A 9,856-nucleotide genomic window follows, 5' to 3' on the forward strand; every position below is an offset into this window, starting at 1 on the left:
TTCATCCCTGAACACTGTGGACAATTTAGCATGGCCAATCCACCTAACCTGCACATCTTTGGACTGCAGGAGGAAACCGGAGCATCCGGAAGAAACCCACACAGACATGGGGAGAATGTGCAAACTCCACACAGACAGTCACCCGAGGATGGAATCAAACCAAGGTCCCTGGTACTATGAGGCAGCAGTGCTAGCCACTGAGCCACCGTGCCGCCCTTAATCACTCTACTCTAATTTTTAGGATATGTTGCCTAGCTCCAGATTTCCCCAAACATGATCTCTCTCTCTCTACCATATATATTCCCCATTATATATTGAAAATCTCATCAAGTTACCCTATCTCTTGTAAATTTCGGGGAATACAAGCTAAGTTGTGTATTCGCTTTTGTAATTTAACACTCAAGAGTCCAAGAATCATTCTGGAAAGTCTATATTGCTCTCCTTAGTAAGGCTACAATTGAAATACTTTATGTTCCACATTGTCAGAGGATGTTGAGGCAAAAGAGAGAATCTAACACAGTGTGACTGAAGGAGGAATCATATCAACTTTTAAGAACAGGTTAAACTGATGGTTGAAAGTATAACAGGCAACACATTGTATTAGAATTGCTGTTGTTTGCAGGATAAACACCAATATAGAATAGGTCAGCTGAATGTTTTGTTCCTGTATTGTAATTTCTATGTAACTCCAGGGAACTGGTCATTCACCTCATTGCTATTAAGCTGATGCATGCATTATGCAAAATAGCTACCCTGATGGCCTAGAAAATCACTTCAATACAGAACATTGCTGTCAAGTGTTTTGTGATATTTCTGACAGACATGAACAAATGTTATATAATTATGAAGCAGCAAATTACTGCAGATGCTGGAATCTATACTGAAAACAACAAATACAGGAGATCACAGCAGGTCAGATAGCAGCCAACGAGAAAGAGCAAGCTAACGTTTCAGGTCTAGATGACTCTTCATTCATATACAAATGTAGGCTTTAAGCAAGGACAGAATCAATTGCCACCAAAATGTCATTCATTGTTAAAAGACCCCCACATACAGGACCTGTGACTCTGCCAGCTTTGAGGAAACTTTGCTCAATAGCGGTAGTATGTCAGGGCTTAAAAACTGAAAGAGGAAGAGATAGAAAGTTTGTGAAAAATTGTTCTATATATGGAGAAAGATAAAATGTAATCCTTTTAACTGGTGACTGATTATAGCTAAAGCTGTTCTTGGTATTTGATTTCATTTTTTCCTGCTGTGATTCTCTATCATATATCTCAATATTTTAGCTTTTAAAGCAGATGTCAAGTTATTTGAGAAGGGAGGACTTACGTTTAAATAGCACCTTTCACATTCTCTGGACAACCAACAGCACCTGTTCTCAAACTGTGGGCTGCAACCCCAAATGGGATCACAGAGGTAGAGGTTGTGAGCTCCCACTCTGTGGAGAGAAGACTATCCAGTCCAAAGGATTTGGCAGCACAACTGTGGGTATACTAGACTGAAAGTGCCAAACAGCAAGGGTCAAACAATAAGTCCAAAGCACTCTTTTTTTTTCAAAGCACTCCGACCTCAGAAAACACAGTTGGTACAAGTGTTGAATGGACCCTACTCATTTGTGCACTGTGTTGGCACAGGTAGATGCCAGCAAGTGTAACTGATCAATTGACTGAATGAGGTGTTTAGACTGCAAAAGAGGTCTGGGAGGTCATGCAGTTGAGTTGGGAAGCTATGTCGCTGTTTACCCCGGGTGAATGACTGTGCTTCTCAGACACAGGCAACTGGTTCAAAAAAGGGACTGATTACAGTGTATGTATTATGGACAGGAGTGGGCTTGGGTCGAAGGGAAGGGACATTGACTGATTAAATGTTTGGGGGAATGGAAAAAAAGGTAAATCACAGGGCTATGATGAGATGTGGTCCAAATATTAATCTTTTAACAAATTACATGAATTCACGTAAGTGCATCTTGACCTTTTAGACAGAGGTCATTTTGCTGAAGAAAAGGCAATTGTGACAGCAGCAACAGTCCCTACAGCCGAGTTTGTGGGTGGGATAAGACTGTTGCATGCTTGAACTGAGTCAGAAGAGAATTTGAGGCCTACCTGAAGAACAACAGAGCAACATTACTTTCTCTCTTTCTTTGCAATCCCTTTCATTAAGTATGTGATCTGAAAACTCATTGGGAGTCATCTTGATGACAGAGTAACAGGGCTGCGTGCAGGCTCTTGCCCGGGACTCATGCTTTTTTACATTTTTTTTCTTTCTTTTTACTTCTGCTTTTTTTCTTTACATTTCATTTTTTTTCTTTTGATTTTCCTTTCTTTGCAGCCTTTTTGCGGCAGATAATGGCAGCCAGAGTGGGCTGTGTGCAGAATGGCAGCTCCTTCAGATGGTCAGAGGCGGCAGCGGACATGGCTCCTGATGGTGACTGGAGGTAGTGGTGGCAATGGCAACAGGGACATCCTCCTGGTGGTTGGGGCTGGTGGCAGCAAAGCTCCTCCAGCAATTGAAGTAGCTGTGGCAGAGGACTTTTCAAGATGGCAGCATCAGCAAGGCGACATCTCGGAGCAGGGCAGCCGGAGTGGGACTCTCGGCAAGACAGCGACAGCAACCTGCCAGATCTGGCAGCAGAGCCAGGGACTCCTGGTTGCAGCAGTCCCAGAGCGGGGACTCCTGGCATCAGCAAGGCAGTAGCTGCAGCAGCAGCAGCATGGTATGCCCAGTCCGAGGATTCCTGGCATCATCGAGGTGGTAGCGGAACTATGGAGTCCTGGTTGCAGGGCAAGTGTGAGTTTAATACAGGTCCCGGCATCTCTGGCGGCATCAGTGGCAAAGAGATGGTGCCTAAAGAGTGGCAACTCCGACGTTGGTGGGACCAGCACAGGCAGTGAGAGGCGATGGAGGAGGGTTGGCGGCGCAGCTGTCATTGAGAAGCTGGCTCAGGGCTCCAGACTCTCTTTCAGTTTTATCTTTTATCCTTTTTATTCTCAAACTATTCAAAATGATGCCCAGTTGTGGCGACTGTTGAAGCTTTTCACTTTATTTTGCTATATTATTCACTGTAAAATGCAAGTGACAATAAATAAATCATTCTTTATTCTTAGAATCTTCTGAACCCTCTGAGGCAAAGGGAATTCCACTACAACTGTTCCAGAGACACAACACAGTGCCAGCAGTACGTTTGCATGCAGAATAAATTTGGAATCAGAACATTATTTGGGACAATTTAGGACTTATCCTGTTTCACATGTTTAATTATAACTTGGACAAAGTGCTGTGAACTTAAAACTCTGCAGAGTTTTCATTTTTTGTTTCTCCTCATACTTGAGATTGTGTGATATAGCAGGTATGGAGCTGGATGAACACAGCAGGCCAGGCAGCATCAGAGGAGCAGGAAAGCTGACGTTTCCGGTCTGGACCCTTCTTCAGAAATGGGGGAGGGGAAGGGGGCTCTGAAATAAATAGAGAGAGGGAGAGGCGGTGATTGAAGGTAGATAATGGAGCAGATAGGTGGAGAGAAGACGGACAGGTCAAGGAGGCGGGGATGAAGTTAGTACAGGTGAGTGTAGGTAGGGAGTTGGATGGGGGTTGGTCAAGTGAAGGTAAGGAGTTGGGAAAGTGTTAGTGTGTGCTAGCTTCTTTGGAAAATTGATACATACATATGTTTGCATAATTCAACTGTTTGTCAATAACTTTTGCATCTATTTTGAGTATGTTTGTTTTGATAATAACTCAGTTATTTGTTGTAGACTTGAAATAACTGCCCGAAGGCCAGTATACCATCACCAAGTCACCCTTTATTTACATGTGCACAGTACATGAGCTCTGACCAGCCAGCTCAAAGCCAATCCCTAGACTAAGGAGACCTGAATCTCCTGTTTATATCTGTCAGCCAGGGCTCCCTGATTGGCCCAGGTTAACAACCCCAATCAAGGATCTCATAGTTAATGTGATCCAACTGACCCCAGTTCCAATCACTGCAAGACTAAATAATTCTGATTTGCTCTTAATACTGAACCTGACACATTCCAAGAAAAATATACTTGGCCACATCACCAACTTGGTTAAATTTGAAATTTATTATGAAGTTTGGAGGAATGGGACTAAGAAGGAATCACTAAACACGTCCAACCTTAGTTATAACAACATTGTGTGAGGAGATAGAGGCCAAATGTACTGTGTGGGGTAAGGGGGAAGGCTGATTACCATGTGTGGGGGTGATGTGCAGCTGATTATCATGTGCATGGGCAGAACAAGAGGCTGAATAAACTGTTTGGAGTGCAGATGACTATAGTGTATATGTGGGTTTAAGAGGAAAGGGACCGATAATAGTGTGTGCTGGGGAAAGGGGAGAGGGCCTGATGGCAATGAGTGGTGGGGGAGAGCACACCTAATTACAGTGGGGGGGATCTCTGTGGGTGGGAGAATAGCTGATTGCTGTGTGAGTTAGGAAGAGAAGGGCTGCTTACTGCGTGTGTGTGTTTGGGTGGGTGGGTGGGGGTGGGAGGGGGGAGAAAGGCTGTACTTGTCAAAGTTGCCTCACAGAGCCTTCTGCCAGAGTCCAGAGAATATAGAAAGTTTAGTTGAAACTTCAGTGACCAGTAACTATTGCATAGTATATTGTTTATCAATTCAGAAGCACATCCATTTTCCACTTTCTCCAAGTTGGAAGAAGCACAGCTCCACGTTTAGCTAAGTTACTTACCTTGTGAATTAAATTCATTTTGATTTAAGACTACATTGTGTGTAGCAAATTCAAACTGAATCTGCAGCATCCAAGAATATTATTTTGTGTCATTTGAAATTCTCAGTGGAAAATCTAAAGTTTATCTGACTTGCTTATAATGATTGACAGTACATAATATAACAGCATTTTCACAAAATACTTTTATAAACAGATTTTCGTATTTGTAGGATGTATTATATTTTGATATTTAATACATAAATATTCATAATTATATACTGAACAATGTCTTATTGCCTAACATACAATACACAGACAAAAATGTAGAATGTAAAATAAAACAAAGAACTGAAGAAGCTGGCGATCTGAAATGAAAACAGAAATTGCTGGCAAATTTCTGCAGGTCTGGTATCATCTGTGGGGTGATAGCACAGTTAATGTTTTGAGTCCAATGACTCTTCTTCAGTTCCATATTCTCTGGTGGCAAAAGGCTCTGAGAGGCTATTTTGACAAATACAACTCCTATCCCCCTCCCCACACCCCACCCATACACACAAAGTAAACAACCCCTTTGTTCTTTTCCCAACTCACACTGTAATCAGCTACCGTCTCTCCCTCAGATCCCTTCTCCCATTCCCACCCTCCACAGTGTAATTAGGCACAGTCTTTCCCATCACTCATTGCCATCATGCCCTCTTCCCAGCATCTGCAGTTCTTTGTTTTATTTATGATTCCTTTGGATATCAGTGGTCTTTCCAGAAATGTGTAATTTGATTTCTCAATTACATTGAGGCACGTGGGATGTTCCTTGAATCCACTGGACCCCCTAATGGAATAGCTGTCACATTTTTTTGGCAAGGACATCTTTTGATGTGGATTAATGATCAGTTCCCAATTAAATTGTAGTACAGAATAACATGAAGGTACAGCCTTTAAAGAGTGTTCCAATTATATGTTTAAGAAAAAGATATTTACTTATGGATGAAGGTGAGATTGTTTCCCCTGTTTCTCATCACCAGGTCAGCCTATGCTTAATGAGATGTTTGACAATGACACTTGTAAATCATTCTCCAATTTCTACTCCACCTTGTAGAATCAGAACTCATTAAGCTACTGAGAACTGCGAAGTCTTATCTCAGTGCTTCCCAATAAAGGCTAACTGTGTTTCTCTCTACAGATAACCACAGCAACTGGCTTTACTTCGCTGTAACATTTCCAGGTGCAAGACATCAATGTACTCTCACAGCCTGTGTTGTCAAGATGGCTTCTTTAGACTCTCGATATTATGAAGCAGACAATTTTCTATTGTCTCAGCTGTGTATCCAGTATTTTTTTAGCTGCCATTCAGGTGAACAGGAAAGATCTTGTGGAAAAATAACATTTAAGAAATTATCTCCTACTTTTCATTGGATATGGGTCACATTGGTCATTATCAGCCAGTCTGACAGCATTCAAAATATTTTCACAGGAGTATAATGCAAGTTCAAAGTGAGAAAGCACTTAAGAGTGATGGGCTGTCATTGGTTTGCAGACAATTATCAACAATACCCCACATACTCAGAAACAGTCGCCAATAACTGAGGTGATCGTCATCAAATTGCTGCATGTTCCTAGCTGCAAATCATTTATTTCACTGATTCCACCAAATAGTATCTCCCAGTGATCCACTGGTCCTTGTTTAAGAATGACTGTTTTAACCATTGTTAATATTTATTGTGGTATCATCTGACCTCCTTTTAAGAAAGTGCACATTATCATTGCCCACCCCCAGCCTTGCAATTGTTTTGCATTTCTTTTTCAATCTCTTTTATTTTGTATCCTTTTGATATTCTATATCTCTCTCCCAGGCTGGGGTACAGAACGATAGAAGGTTACAGGATGAAGAATTGCATCAGTGCTGGCTACTCAGTTGGTTCCACCACACAGCCTTTCCCCATAGGCGGCAATTATCTCCCCAGTCCCACCAAAAATTATCTAATTATCTTTTGAAGACTTGACTTCGATCTGCTCCACAACATTTTCAGGCATTGCAGTCTAGATTCTAATCACACAAATTGTCTTTTTTAAAAAAGCTTTTCCACATGGCATTGTTGTTACTTAACTCTCAGTTGGCACCCTTGGGTTCTCAATCCTTGTACCAGCTAGTTGAAAGTTTCTCCATATAAAACCATAGAACCCCTACAGTGTGGAAATCTACCCTGTCGAGATCCCTCATGAACACCTTCATCAAAGTTCCTCTCAATCTCTTTTCTCTAAGAGCAGCCCCTGATTCTACAATCTATCCACTAATCTTATTCATGAAAAAATTAAAAAGAACTCTGAAAACAGAACTTGCTGGTGAAACTCAGCAGGTCTGGCAGCATCTACGAAAGGACAACAGTTTTGGGTCCAGTGATCCTTCTCCAAAAGGGTCTGAAGGTTCTGAGTTCCTCTAGCAATTTCTATTTTCCTTTGTTTCCGATCTCCGGCATCCGAATTTTAAAAAAAGTCTTAACTTCACTGGCTAATGGAGTGCTACGTTGTTAAATGTAGCTTATGTTTTCAAAAATACCTGTATTTAAGACTGTGTTTTTATCACAGTTAAACAGTTGCAAGGTATTTAAAATTCAAACATCCAAAGGTTAACGAAAAGATGTTTTTGGAGGCTGCATAGCTCTCTCCGGAGCGGTCAGGATTTGTATTTGAAACATGTTCATCTGTAACGAATTCTCGCGTACTCTTGCTGTCAGAAGCGCCTTTGTACTCAACAGCGACACTGGCGGTCAGTCATGGAAGCGGCGAAGGGTGGGAAAAAGAATTGCAAGCGACCGTCGCTGCTGAGAGAACAAGCGATGCAGGGCGTTTATTTAACACCAGTACAATGGGTTGTCGAAATGCATTCTTTTTAGAATGCAGTGTTCGAGGAACAACTTCTTTTCCGACTAGAACACTTTCTATTTAAACAAAATACAAAAGGGATTTCAATCTTACAGAAGCTGCCCGAAAACTTGGTAAATGCAGTTTACAAAGGGCAATTTTGAAAACAACACGAACCGCGACGACGCCGAAGACCACTACGATCACCAACCCCACCCAATCTAAAGGAGACTAAATCAACAACGAACGTGACCATCTGCTTCGCTGCGCCAACGGATGGGTTTTGAAAAAGCGACGGCGGTTATGCAAATGACCGTCCGCAATATTTACATACGCCCCGCCCACCGCCTGCTTCGGGTGCGCCGGGCGAGAGCGGCTCCCTGTTTTGCATATAGGCACCCGCGATTTGCATGTAACACCCCCGCGCTGGCTGCTGATTGGTAGCCACGTTCTTAATGGTATGCATGCGGGCGTTGTTATCTGCATATTCATCTCGCTCCCGAGATGGGGCGAGAATGAGCTGCCGCCCTTAAGCGGTGCGCGGGGAGAGCGAGCAACTCCAGTGGAGGGAGAGGAGGAAGGAGGGAGAGTAGAGATCACACTGCTATATTACTTTATCTTCCACACACAAAAAATACATAATTACGCTTTTTTAAAAAAAATTTTAAAAACAATCACACGGGGAGATTTTGAAGTGAGATGCACCCGGAATGCGTTTTTTGCTTAATTTGCATATGAGCGATATTTTTCTAATTTGCATACACTCCACGAGCGGCCGCCATTTTGTGAGGGGGTGGGTGTGAGGTTATCGTAGATAAATGGTGAAGGTTTTTAACAGGGTGGGACAAAAAAAACCAAAAAAAAAAGAAACTCCTCACGAAACGACGCCTTAACGCATCCGAAAGGTAAGCGATTCGTTACATTTATATGGTCGTCTTTTATTTTTCCCCAGGTGTGTCGACCGACTTTTAATTGCGGTTTTGCATTTATTTGCTCTCCCTTTCCTATGGAGCGCCTTCAACCCCTGCGGGTCGGCTCCGTGGCTGCGCCTGCGCGGCAGCAGCAGCACTGGAGCTGCATGGCTGCTGCACGAGACCACCAGTGCATTGCGCATGCGCGCGGTGCTCCAAACGGACCAGTAGAGAGACGGACACGCTTAAAGCCCCGGTTTTTGCGGGAGCTTCTTCCCCACCCATCTCCCCTTCCCCCTTTTTCCCCCACTCCTCCCTCTCTCTTTATGAAGTGGAAACTGCGTTGGAAACTTCAGGTTAAGGTAAGATTTAATCTGGTTCTTTAAATCTCCAAATTTTTTTAATTTTTAATTTTTTTGACTAAAACTTTGCATTTAATCATGTAGCTGAATTTTTTTCTTTTATTTTTGCTCGTTTTAATTTCTCCTTTTGTTTTTGCCCGCCTCTGTAAATTCAAGCTGAGGATGAGCTGAATGCAAATAAGCTTGAGCAGCATCTGGCTGCTGCATTGCTGTAGGTTTTTTTTGCTGCATGAATGTTTAGCTTCAGTAGACTGTTGCAAGTTATCACCCCACTTCTTACCTACACCAGAATGTGTGAGAACAGGTGGTAGTTCTATCTTTGTAATTTTTGTTGCACTGTTTGATGCAATTCAAATTATATCAATTGTATATTTTGAATAATAATGTGAAATTGAGTGGGAGCCAGCTTGGTGTTATTTTTGTTTTGAATAAATATCAAAGAAATATTCAAACTAATTAATTTCTGGCTATCCTCATTTAGTAACTCGGTTTATGCTGCATCTGGAAATGTATGCTTATACAATCTTGAAACACAATTTGTGTGCACAGTTCTACTATGGGTCAACTGAGAGATGACCATTAAGTCATGTGATCCTTTTGTACATTTTTAACAATAAAGCCATTTATGAATTCCTTACTGATTTTGTTGATATTTGACACCTGCACCTAGATTGTTAATTTTTCATTGTGTGCCCCATGACTTGGTATAGTGTATATCTGTGATGCAGGCAACACTAAACTTTGTTCTCTTGATGTAGTATTGAATATTTATTTAGCTGATATAACTTTAATCCCTGTTTAGTAAACTTTTGGCAAATCATCTACAATGGATTGGTCCTGCCTTTCAAGTGGCAAATTCTTCTTTCCCTTTTTGATACTGTGAACAGTGATGCTGGACAATAAGCTCTTTATTCCTTTCAAAAAGCTCCTTTAGCCTTTATGACATGAATAAAAATGACATCTCTTCGGTGAGACGTGGGAATGGAAGGGTTCTGCTTGTGATTTTTGTAAGGAATACAAATAAAATGTCTTCTTTTATGAGG

At 41.9% G+C, this 9,856-nt stretch overlaps 1 long non-coding RNA gene across 1 annotated transcript; it reads right to left on the reverse strand.

The window, feature by feature from the left end:
• Nucleotides 1-7,513: 7,513 nt before the first annotated feature.
• LOC125487125 lies at nucleotides 7,514-7,906 on the reverse strand. The gene is made up of 2 exons (XR_007265663.1): nucleotides 7,718-7,906; nucleotides 7,514-7,617 (listed from the first exon to the last, which is right to left on the reverse strand). It is a non-coding gene; the product is annotated as an uncharacterized LOC125487125 (long non-coding RNA).
• Between the last annotated feature and the right edge of the window lie 1,950 nt (nucleotides 7,907-9,856).

This window comes from Rhincodon typus, chromosome 37, assembly GCF_021869965.1.
Source record: "Rhincodon typus isolate 14 chromosome 37, sRhiTyp1.1, whole genome shotgun sequence".
NCBI classification, from domain to species: domain Eukaryota; kingdom Metazoa; phylum Chordata; class Chondrichthyes; order Orectolobiformes; family Rhincodontidae; genus Rhincodon; species Rhincodon typus.